This window comes from Malus sylvestris, chromosome 9, assembly GCF_916048215.2.
Source record: "Malus sylvestris chromosome 9, drMalSylv7.2, whole genome shotgun sequence".
In the NCBI taxonomy this organism is placed as follows: Eukaryota; Viridiplantae; Streptophyta; class Magnoliopsida; order Rosales; family Rosaceae; genus Malus; species Malus sylvestris.
Window position 1 is genome coordinate 20,164,490 of NC_062268.1, and position 6,933 is coordinate 20,171,422.

At 40.9% G+C, this 6,933-nt stretch overlaps 2 long non-coding RNA genes across 2 annotated transcripts; both read right to left on the reverse strand.

Annotated features, from left to right (window-relative positions):
- Positions 1-3,080: 3,080 nt before the first annotated feature.
- Positions 3,081-4,583, reverse strand: LOC126634379 (uncharacterized). The gene is made up of 3 exons (XR_007627316.1): positions 4,466-4,583; positions 4,008-4,074; positions 3,081-3,184 (listed from the first exon to the last, which is right to left on the reverse strand). It is a non-coding gene; the product is annotated as an uncharacterized LOC126634379 (long non-coding RNA).
- A 606-nt stretch (positions 4,584-5,189) lies between these two features.
- LOC126634378 (uncharacterized) lies at positions 5,190-6,565 on the reverse strand. The gene is made up of 2 exons (XR_007627315.1): positions 6,130-6,565; positions 5,190-5,591 (listed from the first exon to the last, which is right to left on the reverse strand). It is a non-coding gene; the product is annotated as an uncharacterized LOC126634378 (long non-coding RNA).
- Positions 6,566-6,933: the final 368 nt, after the last annotated feature.

The following is a 6,933-nucleotide window of genomic DNA, read 5'->3' on the forward strand; positions in this document are numbered from 1 at the left end:
TTGAATTCCTTGTGCCAATACTACATGCCCCAAAAATGCGACTTCATTCAACCAAAACTGACATTTACTGAACTTGGCTTACAATTGATGCTCCTTCAATTTCTTTAATACCAAGTTAAGATGTCGAATATGATCTGCTTTAGACTTAGAGTATACCAGAATATCATCGATAAAAACAATAACAAATTTATCAAGATATTGCTGGAATACCTCATTGATGCTCCCTCAATTTCTTTAATACCAAGTTAAGATGTCGAATATGATCTGCTTTAAACTTAGAGTATACCAGAATATCATTGATAAAAACAATAACAAATTTATCAAGATATTGCTGGAATACCTCATTCATTAACCTCATGAAAGCTGCAGGTGCATTAGTCAATCCAAATGGCATCACCAGAAATTCATAATGTCCGTAACGGGTCCTGAAAGCCGTCTTAGGTACGTCTTCATCTTTAATCTTCAACTGATAATATCTAGATCTCAAATCAATCTTAGAGAACAAGCACGCACCTTTCAGCTGATCAAACAAATCATCAATGCGAGGCAATGGATAACGGTTTTTAATCGTTACCGATTAGATTGCCTATAATCAATACATAATCTCAGAGTTCCATCTTTCTTTCTCACAAATAATACCGGAGCTCCCCAAGGTGAAGCACTAGGTTGAATGAACCCTTTATCAATTAATTCTTGTAACTGAATTTTCAACTCTCTAAGTTTAGCTGGAGTCATTCTGTATGGAGTTAAAGATATAGGATCTGTACCTGGAAGCAAATCAATAGAAAATTCCACATCTCTGTCTGGTGGCAATCCCGGCAAATCATCTGGAAATACATCAGGATAGTGCCTGACTACTCTAACTTCCTCTACACTGTTAGGGACAACATCATTTAACACCACATGTGCTAAGTATCCTTGACAACCCTTCGATAATAATTTCCTTGCTCTCATGGCAGAAATAACTCCATGTCTCACCCCGCTTCTTTCACCCACAAAAGTAACTTCTGGTAATCCAGGACGATAAAAGGTAACAGATTTCCGTAACAATCTATATGGGCACGATTATAATGCAACCAATCTGCCTCTAGAATCACATCAAAATCCACAATATCTAACGGGATAAGATTAGCTGGCATAACTACACCCTCTACCATCACTGGACATCCAAGATAAACACTATCAACATAACATTTGTCCCCTCTAGGCATGGCAAACTCTAAATCATATCCTAGAGGCGAATGGTGAGGTTGAGTCATTTGAGCAAACGTATGAGAAATCACAGAATGTGTCGCACCACAATCAATCAAAACTTTAGCAAAATGACCAAGAATATTTAACGTACCCATGATTAAATCTGGATGGTTCTGAGCATCTTGTAGTGATATGTGATTAACACGTCCCTGAGCTTGCTGTCGTCCACCACGACCTCTGTTGCCTTGGTTATCTCACCCCTAAGAAGTACGTCCCTGACCTGACTGATTAGACTGCCTAGATGATCCTACACCACTAGCAGCAACCTCTCCCTGTCGGGGCTGACCTCCCTGATGCCACTAAGATCCACTGGCAGGCATGGAAGAATAAGAAGGATAACCCCCAAGGTCTTGGGAATACCCAGTCTGAGAATAAGGATCCAGGGAATACTGATACTGTCCAGAAGCATAGGGAGCAGCATCACCCTGATAGTGGTAAGCACCATCACGACCCGTTTGACCATAACTGCCTGATCTAAAGTTCCACTGAATCGGCGCTGGAGGTGGCATAGCAGACTGCTGAGATTTCTATTGACTCTGGGGACACTGAGCAGCCCTATGTCCCATCTGTCCACAAGTGTAGCAAGCACCACCACTACCACTTCTCCTACACTCTCCATGATGTCTGAAGTTACAACGGCGGCACAACGGAGCACCAGAACCACCAGCACCACCAAAATCTCTCTGTCTCTGAAATCTGGGCCCGCCAGCAAATCATCCACCTCTCCTCAGGCCTGTGACACTAAATCCTCCACTGGAAGAACTCGAACACGCTCCACTTTTCTTGAAATTCTGCGTCTTACGGGGTCCCTGAGTGGAGATACCCTTGCCCTTATCATCTTTCTTCTAACTATCATTCTTGTCCTCATCATCCTCACTGTCACTAGGAAGGTTGTCGGAATCCTCCATCCGAACCAGAATCTCGAAAAACTCATGATAATCGATGCAAGGAAGCGCACTAGCAAAAGTCCGCCATTTCCTCTTAGTTCCCAGCTTAAAACGGCGAAGCATCTCTACCTGATTACCAGCCGTATCAGGATCATAACGAGACAAGTCTGTAAACTTCCTGTAATACTCATGCGCCGACATATTCTTTTGCTTCAATCGAGTGAACTCCTACTTCTTGCGATCAATGTACTCCAGAGGGACAAATATTTTTTAAAAATTCTCTTTGAATACTTCCCAATCAGCTGCCATCTCAGGGGACATAAACTGAGTTTGATTTCTCCACTAAGTTGCAGGCTCTCGTCCCAAAAACCAAGTAGTGGTCTCAACCCATCTATTAGCAGGAAAATTCTCTTGACTCTGCATCACCTGAAAAGTCATCTCAATATGGTCTAGCCATTTCTTTGCCCCTTCATGACCTTCATTACCCATGAAACGATCCAATTTCAGATTATACATAGTCTCCAGGGGTGTCCTCTGAGGAGGAGGAGGAGGATGGCGGATTGCATTCTGAAAGGCCTAGGCCATCGCTTCCCCTAATTGAGTTATATCAGGGAAATTAGGCTCAGAAGCATGGCGTGATTCCTTACGAGGCGGCATAATTCTGACAGAAAACATCAAAAGATCATTAGAACATTAACAATTTATACAGGACCGCAACCTAGGCTCTGATACCAAACTGACACACCCCGATCCTAGAATCAAGGCGTGCTGGCCGTCACGTGAGCGTGACGTAACCAAAAGTACGATGCAGAAGCAAAAGATATGAGAAATATGAAGGAATGAAAACCAACTACTAGCAGTAATATCCCACCAGCACGTTAGAGTGAGTTTAACAGTAAAACACACAAATTCAGAGCCTAAGAGCTGGGTGCAGTCAAGTAGGACCATAATTAAATTACAACACCCGCAGGTAAGTCCTACATGCAGGACGTCTGTCAGAACGCCGAAGAAAACCTCGTGAGAAACCAACTGCTAACTAGAACCTGGAGGGGCGCAAAAACAAAATTGAGTGGGTCAGTAACACCAAAGTTTTCCAAAACATTTCATTTAAAACATTTCTAACCCCTCGCTGTAAAACCTGTATACTTCCCTAGAAAATATCATAATAGTATATAAATCCTCATATGTCACAAATCATCAATCTAGCACAAATCCAGAAATATGCCATGCCATAAATGTCAATAACGAAACATGGATGCATCAAAATAACAGGTGACATAATGAATCAACCGGAGACCCTGCAGTTGGTCCTATATGGTTAATTTCATAGCTCAATATCCAACCCAACCGGAGTCACCACGGTGACCTGTACGGCACTACTCTGCACATAAATCGGAACTACCTAAAGTAGTCTGTACGATAAGAAAGGTGTAGGAATACGCTCTAGTCCTTCTCTCATCAATCATTTGTGCGCATAATCTAAGGTCACCTACTAGTCGGAACCACCTCTAGTGGTCTGTACGACTAGCATGTCGGAACCCTCTCATGGTCTGTACGACTAGCACCTACTTGGATCCAAGGTGAGCGTGCGGTGCGGGGAATAATATAAACACTAACACCAGGGGTGCAGGTTATGAGCTCTCAACACAATTCACATCATCAATGATTCACATGAATAACATAAACTCACCTGATACTCACTTGTGCGTCCACAACACAAATTACATATATATATGCATCAATTATCAATTCATATAACTCATAATATGCATGCATGGCATTTGAAAACATACTTTCATATAAATTCAATTTCTGGGAAAATCAATAATATATAGGTATATACGGAAAACAAAACTGCCCATTCACTGGTAAGTCGATGGGTCGTAACCCCCGTGACGTCCCTGGATGCGCTCGTCCTCGGGATAGGTGTCACCTATATGTGAAACAACTATAACAACGTTAATTAAAGCACATAACCAGCAAATCGAAATAAATTCTCATACGGTGCTCAATTTGGGTATACGAATATACCACATCGACCTACTCGACGTCACGGACGTCGAGAAATTTTTAGAAAATTTTTCTGAAGCTGCACGCACCCCCACGCGCCTGGGCAGGCATGGGTTCACGCGCCCCCCACGCGTGTCTCCTACCTCGGTTCGCCGGACTGAGTTTTCCGGTGGCCGGAAAACTGGAGATTTTTCAATCTCCTTGTTCTTCGTCGTTTCTCAACCATTTTCTTCGTATTTTATATCAAAATGAAGCCCTAAACATGTAGTTTCATGTTATACTACTTTAAGGCTCTAAAAACTACGAAATCTCACCGGAGAAATTCCAAGAAAACCGGCCAATTTTGAACCCAGTGATCCCGACGTCCAAAACCTTCAAACAAAGCACTCCGAGCTTCCTTGGGACCTCACTAAGCTCACTATAAGCTTAGAATTCCCTGAAAATCAACATATCACGATTGCATGAACAATGACATAAAATGGGGGTTCGGGTTTCACGTGATTTCGAAGGTTTCACGTCCTAAAACTAGTACCAAACGATTCAGGAGGTCGAAAGGATGAAAAACCATACCTTTTTGGCGTTGATCCGTGAAAGTTCGAGGGTATTGACCCTTGTCCGTACAATTCGAGAGGGAGAGAGAGACTGAACGGAGAAGAGAGAGAGAGGCACGGGGGAGGGAGAGAGAAGGGTTGACTGTGTGTGTGTGTGTTGTGTGGTCCACCTCAAACCATCACCATCCATTTAATTTTCTAACTCCCTAACCACAAAATACAATCCAAATTTTAATCCCACTAAAACTATGTTTCCAAAAGTTTAGGAATGAATGCATTTAGTCCAATATGTCACACACACACATACCTTAATACCCGCCAAGGGTAATTCCGTCATTTCAAGTCCCCGATATATAAAATCCCGGAACGGGCTGTGATAGTATTAGTGCCAACAGGCCAACCCATTAATTGAGAAAACCATGCACCTAAAACTCCAAATCACCTAAAATCTTCAAAAAAAAAAAAAAAAAAAAAGTACAGAAAGAGCTTCAACCAAGCAAAATCTGCATTCGCTCAAGGCATATTACATATGGAAATTTTTTGCCAACTCAACTCCACAAGTATGGTGTCATTTGCCACTACACCATGTTACACAAACAAAAACCCTAACGATCACATGACAGTGATTAACCCAAACGCATGATGTGTTACATATACAAGTTGTATGCTACCAAAAACATCTCAAAACGTTGATGAGAGAGCTGAAAAGGCAATTTTCTCGAACGAGATAGTCACGTTGAACCAATCGCTCTAACCGCCGTCGCCGAGAGTTGAAATTTCGAGGGAGGAGATCACTGTGGTAGAGCAAGGTTGTGGTTGTAGCTGCCGGCCGGGATATCAATGCCGTCACAAGGCTAACCAGTGATCCAAGCATCACTCGCATTACAGGCTGCCAAAATTGTTATTAACAAAAATGTTTACTTGCCACTGATTAAAAATAAACATTTTAAAAAATAGCCAAATTTTTAACTTGTTAAAGACTTTTAATCAGCTTATTTTCAGACTCCTAAAATTTTAACCGGTCGAGACTCGAGAGGGAGTTTCAGGCCTAATACACATGAAATTACTTGCATATACCTAATACTCGAAAGTACTGATCAGATGTATTTAACTACTATATATGACAAAAAACTAATTTCAAAATTGGTACATGTTTACTGCTGCGTCCAAACTATGATCTCGGAGAAGTAGATGGCAATTACCAGAAATGAATCCATGTTGAGTGAAAACCAGTGGCATTAAGCAAAGCACACATAATCAATTGATTGAAATCATCCGAGTGACACACATTCAAACATTCAAACACAAAAGGGTACCACAAATCTTGCTGATATTAAATTAAAGTAGAAAACCAGAAAGAAAACTGCATGCCAATAAACATAAACATATGAGAGAGAGAGAGAGAGAGAGAGAGAGAGAGAGCATACCATTGTGATGGATTGATCATGAGAAGAGAAGAAGAAGAAGAAGAAGAAGAAGAAGAAGAAGAAGAAGAAGAAGATGGGTTGACGAAGAAGGAAGAATCGTGACGTTGGAGATGAGAGAATCTTGTTTAATATAATCGTAACCCAATAAAATAAAAATAATAATGAGTCACAGACACTGAGGGAGAGAGAGAGATGTGATTTGGATTTTACAGTAGAATCAAACGTTGAAGGTGCAGAAAGGGACTGAGAAACCCAGGACAAAGGCTCCTGAAAGTTGTTTGGCCTCGTAAATAATGCCCTACCTAGGGCATATCGACCACCCACACTATATATGTGTGTGTGTATATAACCACCCAACAAAATTCCCAGGAAAAAAAAAAAAAGCCAACAAATGCACAAAGCGGGTTTTGTTTTTTTAACACAGTGAAAGCAATACAACAAAAAGAACTGAGTCAACCGTTGTCTTCTTTGTGACAAAAAGCCTCTTTTATATAAAGAAGGAGCTCTAACTTGGTAAGGAAGAAAACTTATGGAACAAGTAGACTTGAAAACCAAGGAAACAATCGTAGTTAATAGTTTTACCCAATTAATTCTTAATTTCCTATGAGCCTCAAGGTTTTCGGGACCAAGAAATATTCCGTATAGAACCAAAACGCATGGTCCTATTATAGTACGTAACATTTTTATATACATTAGTACTAGAGTCGTCAAACTCTTTTTAAATTTTGAGCACCATATAACGCTCGTCCTCTTTTTTATTTTATTTTATTTTAGGTTCTTGATATTGGAGTCGCTTGACTTCAT